The sequence below is a fragment of the Mastomys coucha genome, unplaced genomic scaffold (assembly GCF_008632895.1).
Source record: "Mastomys coucha isolate ucsf_1 unplaced genomic scaffold, UCSF_Mcou_1 pScaffold9, whole genome shotgun sequence".
Taxonomy (NCBI): domain Eukaryota; kingdom Metazoa; phylum Chordata; class Mammalia; order Rodentia; family Muridae; genus Mastomys; species Mastomys coucha.
The window spans coordinates 107,375,877-107,385,936 of NW_022196915.1; the positions used below are offsets into that span (position 1 = coordinate 107,375,877).

Consider the following 10,060-nt stretch of genomic DNA (forward strand, 5'->3'; position numbering starts at 1 on the left):
GAACTAATTTGCCTTTGTCTTTTAGATACACAGCTAGCATCACAAAGACAAAGAATGTTCTTCTGCCTCCGAGGGCTCCTTGTGGTGTCTTCAGAGGAATACTCTGGGCATCCAGCTTTATATCCCCTAAGCACCAGAGGACAGAAGGGACAAGCCTGTGTGAGCCCTGGATTTTTCTGTAGAGGAGTTGAATAGATGGCTCATCCCATAAAAGCGCTAAGTAACCCAGATGGCCAGAGTTTGGTTCCTTGAACATACTGAAAAAAAAAAAAAAACAAAAACAAGCAAACAAACCCAGACACAGTGGTAGGCATCTGTAATCTTAGAACTTCTTTGGCAGAGCACGAGGAGCAAAACAGAGAAACAGGGAAGCCAGAGCAGAAAACTGAAAGTGGCTTAGTGTATAATGTGGTACAGGGGCAGAAACCAGAAAGACTCTGACTTGGTAAGGTTAGAGGCAAGAGCCCAAAGTAATCCTCAGACCTCTGCAGACAGATGGACAGATGGGGACACACACAGTGTGTGTGTGGTACAATAACAGTCTAAACTCTGTGACAGAGTTACCAGGAATTCCTGCAGGATGAGAGCTCTATAGTGCGTCTCCCAGGCTTGCCTGAGACAACTCTGGCTGCTGTGAACAGCACATACTGTGTGTGTAGCACTGGCCTTTCTAACTGCAGGGACTTTTTTGAAGTCCCTTTCCATCATTTCCAGACACGCCTGTCTATGATGCTCCTCAGTCCCTTAGAGGGCTACAGGACTGCTTCTCTCCCAGTATGTTGTACTGGTTTGTTACTGGAAGACTTATTTAGGCGTGTGAGTCCTCACATAGTACACACATTGGACATTGTTGTGCCCCTCTGGACACTTGTCTGCTCTCATTCCTCACCCCCCAGGTATGAGCTCCATAAACAGCGTATTTGTTAAAAACTAGGGCTTGGGTCTCTCCCCGTCAATTAGCACTCTGGTCCTGGCTTTCTCACTAATCAGTTAAGTTACATTCACACTAGATATTTATTCTCTAAGTCTCAGTTTCTTCAACTACTCAAAAAACAACAACAACACACACACACACCCCACCTCCCCTCCAACCTAGTCCCAAGTGTTGCCATGGAGATATGCACCATGAAAGTGGCCCTTCGAAGATTTCCCCATTTGACCAGCTGAAGAGACAGGGCCTTCTGCTACCTGGGCATACAGCATCCACCCAACTGTATGGCTCAAAGCCTCACCATTCCCAGGATGGCCTGCACCCTTAGGGAAGGAGCCTTAAAAAAAAGAAAAGAAAAAGAAAAAAGGGAAGGAAGGAAAGATATAGGGAAGGAGCCTTCCATTCACATATGTGTGAGCTGTGGTGTATAAGCTGTGTTAGGGCAGGCACCCCCACTCTTCTGTGCAGAGCATCTTCTTTGTTGTTACTGTTGCTGTTTTGAGAAGGAGTCTCACTCTAGCCAACTGGCTCACAACTTGCTATGCAGACTAGGCTGATCTTAAATGCTTAGTGAGTGATCTTCTTATTTCTGCCTCCCCAGTGAGTGTACAGGTGTGCTTTCATTTCTACTAATGAAGCTGGTTTTCTCTTTTGCTTCTATCAGTGATGAAAAGATATGTTCTGGCAGGAAAATACATTCATCTAGCAACTTCCATATGCATTCCATAAGAGCCCTGTGGCTCTGCTAGCAATCTCCTAGACCTGTTTGACAGACTATGGAGATTTATCTCAGTGATGTTTGAATATAAACTTAAATTCTATCATTTTGTCCAAGCACATAGATAGATACTGAAGCCCTAAGGGCCTTAGGTGCCAGTCCTAGCTGAAAGGGGGCCACCATTCACATAGAGATATAGGATACCAGGGACACTTGACAGTCAAGTAATTTTTGATTTGCTCAAGGCCATACTATAGGGAGACCCATACCCATGAGGGGTCTGCATATCGCTTTGAAAAACCACACACTCCCAACTCAGATTCACAATTTCTCACAATTTCACAATACACACAATAGTGGAGGCTTCCTTCTTTATCATAGCCTCCCTCCAATGTCAGTAAAGACATCTGAGCCCATCTCACTTCAGGCAGATGTCATTCAGAAACAGGCAGGAGTCTTAATCCTCCTAAAACACAGCCCCGCCTTTTACAGAATTTGCCACCAGGATGGAACTGAACTGCTAGAGAATGTCTCCGGTCTTCCAGAAACACAGTCCTGGGAGAGAAACCATCTCAGGACTCAGACCCCAAGGACAGAGGAGGCACCACCCAGCTGTGCTGCTCCTGGCCTCACGACCCCTGCCATCTCTGAGTATTTAAAATGGTTTTGCTCTTCTTCCTTAGAATCTTTACCTTCTCTTCTCTGGCCCACCCACCTTCAGAGTCCCAAAAGTACATATGCCAAGTGGGCAAGAGGAAAGCAAGAAAATTAGGCAACCCCACCCCCAATCTGAGTCTGTGCTTTGGAAGTAATTCTAGCTCAAGTCCCCGCTGCTTAGGGAACAGCCCAGAATCCTGCTTTTACTGTGGACTTGGCAACGACTGTGGTATTATGCCCACTTTTCTGGAGTGGCCCTGAGTAGACAGATAGCTAATGCTGTACTTTGGGAATCAGTCAAAGGAGAAATGACAAGGAGACCACTAATTACTCAGTAAATTAAATGTAGCTGCTCTTCCTAATGTGGTACATCCACTCATGCTGTCTTCATGGAAAGGCAGCATTGCTCAGACTCTACATGGGAATTTCAGAACACAGCCAACTGGTTGTGGTTCATAATGCTTTAGCAAAGGCTATCTGAAAGTGCCTCATGAAGCTCACACAGGGGCCTAGAAAGATGCTTAGGAACAATCAGGTTAGCTTTATAGAAATCTTCTATATCTCTATAAAATGTGAAATTTATAGTTTTTAATGTATAACTTATGAAGGTATAAAGATATTTACATCAAGCTTATGAAATTTGGCTTCCATCTTAGCTTTATTCCTTTTGCTAGTGAGCAGTACCAGAAACAGTAGCAAATGATTATTGTGAAAACTGATGTTTTCAAATTGTGATAAACATTCTTTTTTTAGGACGGGACTCAACAAGCTCATTCTATTAACTGTGCCTCGTGAAATCATGCATATACACACACACACACACACACACACACAGATACACACACATACATGCATACACACACACACATACACACACTAACCTTCACCTGCATCAGTCTTTGTATCATGTTCAAAATGTATTATGAAAATATTGAACTATTAAAGGTAAATATGTTCAAATTTAACTGGCAAGAGAATTTGTCATGAATTTGCAAGTAGGGCCTATGAAGCCCAGTGTATTTTAAAGAGATTTGTTCAAAAGCTTCCCCTGGTCTTTCCCCTGCTTCCTTCTCTGAGGGCAGATGTGTTTGATTAGTGCTCAGAAAAGAGTATGTTTTCATAGCCTCCAGTGTGGCGTTCATAAAAACTCTGATGCTTATAGGACAGCACCCTCTTTTTCTTTCTTTCTTTCTTTTTTTTTTTGAATTTTAAAAACTTGTCCCCCCTTTTACTCTTTTTATTTTCTTTCAACAAAACAAAGACAAGAGACCCGCTTTAAGAAATTTTATACATTCTCATGGAGCCCCAGTTTGTTGACCTTCAGGCCATGGAGTAAAACCTTTCTTTCAAGTCAAGCATTCCCCATTGGGAAGCACTCCAGCCTTTTCTTTTTATGAGGAATTTTAACTGCTGGACTTAATTTAATTATTGTATTTTGTACATACTCCCAGAAGCCCTGGGGCACGAGCTTTGCTTTCTTCCAAACTTTCAAATAAATATCTTTAGAAATGCATGTTTCTGTCAGCAATGGCACTCTTGATTTGATTTCTGATCCAGATCTCAAACATGGGTCATTCTGTTTCCTGGTTTTTGCATGGTTTCTCCCTTCGCACCCTCTGCTGCTACAGCCAGCCCCAAGCACACAGAGGCATGCTGCCATTCTAGAAGTGGGCACCCAGGCTTCACTAGAAAATACAATTCACCTCAAAGCTGTGCAACATTTGAGGAGTTGATTTTCCAGGCAAACACTGCCTGCCCTGCCTGTCCCTTAACGTTTCTGCAATATGACTCCCCCTGTTGAGGGCACTCTTATCTACCTAGAAGCTCACTTCGCATATGATACAAGAACACACGCACACATACACACACACACACACACACACACACACATACACACGCATGCACGCACGCAGGCACGAAAGGTATTGTTGTGCGTGTAACAGCCCGAAGTAACAGCAAAAAAAATCAGTATCTTCTCACTAATGTTTTTCTTTTTGTTTTTTGTTTTTCTTGTTTTTGTTTTTTGTTTTTGTTTTTTGATACAGAGTCCTGTTCTTTAGGGCAGGTCTCAATTCATGAGAATCCTCCTGCCTCAGCCTCCCAAATGGTGAGATTACAGGCTTATACAGGCTTGTGAACCATGTACAACTCATCTGTCTGTCTTCAGTGTACAAACTTCTACTCAGTTCTCTGAGTTCCTAAGTTTTCTCCTGGAAATCAAAAACTTTAACAACCTTTTGATTCTCAAGGGCAAAAAGTAAATCTTTGTTTTGTGACAGACTTAAAAACTTAAGATTATTTTTACCTTTTTCCTAAGACTTGCTTCTAAGACTTATTTATTTTATGTATGAGTACACTGTTGCTGTCATCAGGCACACCAGAAGAGGGCGTCAGATCCCAAAAACAGATGGTTGTGAGCCATCATGTGGTTGCTGAGAATTGAACTCAGAACCTCTGGAAAACCAGCCAGTGCTCTTAACCACTGAGACATCTCTCCAGCCCCCTCACTTAAGATTATTAAGATTGTGGGAAAAGCATAGACTCATAAGCCCTGCCCAAAACACTTTGTGGGACTAATGAAGTAGATTTGAGACTTCTGTGACCTCTGTACTTCGTAAGAAGAGGATTTTCAATAGATTAATAAAGGTTTTTAAGTTTTTAAATATTAAAAGTAGAGTAGATTCTCTTCTTATTTGTATTTACGTTTTCAGCACTATTTAAATCACAGCACTTGGGGGCTAAATCAGGGCTTCTGAGATCACCCGTGCCCATTGGTTGTATGGACCTTGGCTGCATGTTAAAACTGTCTGTCGGGTGGGATATGATAGCACACATCTATAGCTCCAACACTCAGGAAGCTGAGGCAGGAGAATTACCATTAGTTCAAGGTAATATATCTGAGAAAACCAAAAAGAAAAGAGAGACTTGTTCCCCAAGCACTCAAATGTGTGTGTGTGGGGGGGGCACACAATTTTAATCTCAGCACTTAGGAGGCAGAGGCAAGAGGATCTCCAAGAGTTCAAGGACAGTCTGGCCTACAGAGTAAGTTCCAGGACAGTCAGCCAAGGGCTACATAGAGAGATCCTGTCTCAGAAAAAAAATGGGGGTGGGGGACATGGGAATTGCTGGACAGGCATCTGAAGTTTCAGCTGCACAGGACACTGAGGCAGGAAGGCTCCTTGAGCCCAGGAGTTCCAGGCTGACTAGGGCAATCTCACATGACCCAGTAGTAGTAGTTTTGTTTTGTTTTGTTTTTTGTTTTTGTTTTTGTTTTGTTTTTTTCCGAGACAGGGTTTCTCTGTGTAGCCCTGGCTGTCCTGGAACTCACTCTGTAGACCAGGCTGGCCTCGAACTCAGAAATCCGCCTGTCTCTGCCTCCCAAGTGCTGGGATTAAAGGTGTGTGCCACCACCGCCTGGCTTGTTTTGTTTTTAATTCTGCTAGTTTTTTTCATTTTACATATATCAATCTCTGGGTCTCATTATAGTCTCATGAAACAAAGCTTCCACTTTGCAGATTAGAGAGATAAATAACCCAATCAAACCATAGAGCCTTCAAAGATAAAATGTTGCTTCTGGGTTAGAAGCAACAAGACTTTAACTTCATCCTTCCATAATTAAGTTTGGGGCCACAAGAGCTGGTCTCAGCAGTGGATGAGTTAAACAGCGTTGCCCACTGACCTGAGCTTTAGATTCATGCACAGTCAACTTCACACTCCAGGCTGCATAGAGAAGGGAATTTTCCTGTCTCTTGACACACATGTGTACCAGTCAGGTACACTGGTATGGGATTTCCCAGAAAAGAAAGTGTTGCTCCATTGGTGGCATGGCCATGCTTCAGGACTAATATTCTATATATTTAGTTGCCTATATACTTTAACAATATATATAAAATACCATATTTGTCCTAGTGCCTCAGCTGAAGCCATCAGACTACTAGGACTGACTGCTAAAGCCCTGAAGGGAGAAGGCTCAGCTGTCGGATTGGATGGTCTCAGAAAACTTAGACCTTACATAGTACCTGAAGTTGCTGCACCCAACAGACTTGGCATGTCTTAGTAAAGAGCACAGGGAGCCCTCCTTTTTCCTCTGTCCTCTAGCCACTTTCTTCCAGCCTTGCTTTCACGCCTACGTGTGGTCACTAAGACAAGAGGTGAGAGGCTCTTCAGTGCTTTAGTCAGAACATACTAAAGGCCCAGGACTCTTCAAGAGATGTAGGAATCTTTGAGGGCAATTATTTGCCTCAGGCCCAAAGACCTCCTTTGGTCTCTTCTTTCCCAGTTTAACGAGGCTGCGAGCTTTACAATGCTTTTTTTAGAGCATGCTTTCTCTCCTTCAGCAAACACCTTTGGAGGTTCTGTTCCCTACCTGAAGTAAGACCTGCTGTTAAGCTGGGGGCAGGTGTTTTGGAAGAGGCCAGGACGTTGGTCAGAGCTGTAATTCTGTTGGCTGTGAAAGCCGGTATTCACTTCAGGCTTTTCTTATGTTAATTTCCCTCTACTTCTTCCTGCTACTCCTCATTGTCTTTTAAAACAAACATGCAAATTAGCCAAGAACCTAACTCCATCATAAAGGGGGTGGGGGTGGTGTTGAAGAGGCCTGGAGGAGGGGAAGGAAGAGATTTAATTGTATATAAGAATGTGGCTATTCAACAGAAAAGGTCAGAAATGCTTAATGGTAAGGAGAAATGCTGAAGACCTTGTCATAAGTGCTGGGCCTCAGTTTCACTATCAGACAGGACAATGGCAACCTCATCCCAAAAGTACCTTAAAGTGGCAAGAAAGTGAGATTCAGTCCCTGTGGGGTTTTAGAGCAGTTCAGATCCTTAATAGTGACAGAGAGGCTGGAGAGATGGTTCAGCTAAGAACACTGACTGCTCTTCCAGAGCTCCTGAGTTCAATTCCCAGCAACCACAGAGTGGCTTACAACCATCTGTAATGGGATCTGATGCCCTCTTCTGGTGCGTCTGAAGACAGCTTCACTGTACTCATATACATAAAATAAATAAATAAATCTCTTTTTAGAAAATGATACAGAATTAAAAAAGAAAGTACAAGGCACATTGGAGTCACTGCCTTGGCAGTAGAAAGTGACAGAAATTCGTAGTTGGGCGAGGTGGCTCAGGTAGGCAAGTCTTTGTGTGTTCGAGGCCACCCTGGTCTACACAGTGAATTTCAGGAAGCTGGAGCTAAGTAGTGAGACCTGTCTCCAAAAATCTAAAGCCAAAACAAAAACAAAGAAATTCAATAAACAGAAAAGAATAGAAAAGGAATCCTGAAAGGTCCCTGCTTCATCTCTCCCAAGAACTCCTTCTAGGGTCCTGTCTGTGAATTTTTTTTTTTTTTTTTGGTTTTTCAAGACAGGATTTCTCTGTGTAGTCCTGGCTGTCCTGGTACTCACTCTATAGACCAGGCTGGCCTCGAACTCTGAAATCCACCTGCCTCTGCCTCCTAAGTGCTGGGATTAAAGGCATATGCCACCACTGCCTGGCCTGTCTGTGAATTGTTATTTGTGGGGTCATTTCCACTTCCAGCCCAAGTGTACACTGTCCTCATGTCCCAATCCCTACAGCTTCTCACATGAGGAACAGAGATGAAACAGCACCAAAGCTCAGGGAGGGAGCCAAAGAGCCTCCATCCCTTGAAATGCCCTGGGTTGGGATGGGCTCTTCACATGGCGTAGTAAGGAGGGGCCAGAGAAATTGTAGGGTAAGTGAGAACGAATATGTAGAACAGGCAAGTGCTAACTTTACTTCTCCAGATGGCATGCTTATAAGGTTGGAATTCAACCTGAAAGTTCATTCGCTTTCTTCATGGAACCTAGCATGGTGTGTTCAATTTTTGTTGAATGAAAGAGTCAATACATTGAACTCTGGGCCAGTAAGACGATTCAGTGGGTAAAGGTTGTTTGCTTCTAAGTCTGATGACCCATTTAGTAGAAGGAGAGAACAGATTTCTCTGACCTCCACACAAGAGCAGAGGAGAAAGTTCAGTGTTTAAGTTACTTGTTCTTATCCATGTGAGTCACCCAGTTCCTAAAATACATAAATGCCCCACTCCTGAGAGGGTCCCTGTGCAGAGGGTTCCCTTGGCAAAAGAATGTGGCTTTACAGGTAATCTGCTAAAGTCTGACTTTGATAAGGTCACATTCCTTTAATTAAAAGGAATTAATATGCCATAAGATATTGTATATTATATACATATATACAACATAATATATGTGTGACTGTTTTTCCTGCACATATGTGTGTGCACCATATGCTCTTGGTGCCCATGAAGGTCAAAAGAGGACATCATATCCCTGGAACTGGAGTTATTGATGGTTCTGTGCTGGAAAGTGAACTGGGGTCCTTGGCAAGAGCAACAAGTACTCTTAACTGCTGAGCCTCTCTCCAGCTACCCTACATTCCTTTAGAGATAAAGCTCATCTTCTCTGGATGGAGCAGGATCCAGTATGACAATGCATGCCCCAGCTCTGTCTATCCACCAGGTCCAGGACCCCTCATCAGGGTCTGCAATTGGTCCTGTGACTGGGACAGGGTGTGAAGGCTGCAACTTGAGCCACCATTGTCTCCTCTCAAACAGTGTCAAATTCAGGTAAAGCCTGGTCAGTGGCTCAGATGCTTGGGTGGAGGAAGGGGAGAGGAGGGATAGAGATAAAGGGATGGTGATACACACCATGCCAGGAGGGACATGGAGAGAGGGCCCAAAGTAGACCAGGGCCACACAGTGAATAGGGTCTTCTCAGTTCTGGAGTTCATTATCTCAATAGGCTTCTCAGATAAGTTTAGACCTGGCACCTTCACCACCACACCCATTATTCCCTCTGATTTTGCTACCTTCTCTAACTCTGCCTCCTCCCTCTGACTCTAGATCCTCCCTCTAACTCTGCCTCCTCCCTCTGCCTCTGCCTTCTCCCTCTGCCTCTGCCTCTCCCTCTGAGTCTGCTTTCTCCTGCTCCCTCTGTTTCCTCTTCTGACTCTGCCTCCTCTCTCTGACTCTCCTCTCTGACCCTGCATGCTCCCTCTATATTGTTTCCTGCTCTGATCAGGTTCTGCCCTGCTCTCAACTGGTTATGGCAATCTCCCACTATATTGTCCTGCTTTCTGCTCTAAAGAAATTGGTCCTGTATCCTTGAAAGTCAGCACATGGCCAAACACAGAAAACTGCTCCATAGGTGGTATTTGTTGGTCTCACAGGGACAATTAGCTGGGTGTCTACTCTCCTGCCTGCATGAGCTATGGTGGGTGTGACTTTAGTCCTCTGGTGAAGAATGGCTGAGACAGCTGGGCAGTGGTGGCGCACGCCTTTGATCCCAGCACTTGGGAGGCAGAGGCAGAGGCAGAGGCAGGCGGATTTCTGAGTTCCAGACTAGCCTGGTCTACAGAGTGAGTTCCAGGACAGCCAGGGCTACACAGAGAAACCCTGTCTCGAAAAACCGAAAAAAAAAAAAAAAGAAACATTCTCCAGAAGCCAACTTTAGCCAGACTCGCAACAATGGCTACAGTTTATCTCTGTGGCGGTTGGTTTTAATTGTCTGCTGGAACCACCTGGGAAGAACAACTGAGTGACTGATTATCAAGATCAGGTTGGCCGGTGGGTGTGTCTGTAGGGGATTGTTTTAATTACATTCGTTAATTGATGTGGGGAGACCCAGCCCACTGTGTGTGGTCTCCTTCCTTGTGTGTGGGTCCTGGATATAAATGACTGGAAGACAGTAAGCTAATCGGTGAACATGAGTACACTCATTTTCTCTC

At 44.1% G+C, this 10,060-nt stretch overlaps 1 long non-coding RNA gene across 2 annotated transcripts in view; it reads left to right on the plus strand.

The window, feature by feature from the left end:
• The window catches only part of LOC116084256, a 2,785-nt gene extending 2,557 nt beyond the window's left edge, over positions 1–228 (plus strand). For both annotated transcript variants that reach the window (XR_004116055.1, XR_004116054.1), the window contains exon 3: positions 26–228. This is a non-coding gene — a long non-coding RNA (uncharacterized LOC116084256). The remainder of the gene's footprint in view (positions 1–25) is intronic.
• Positions 229–10,060: the final 9,832 nt, after the last annotated feature.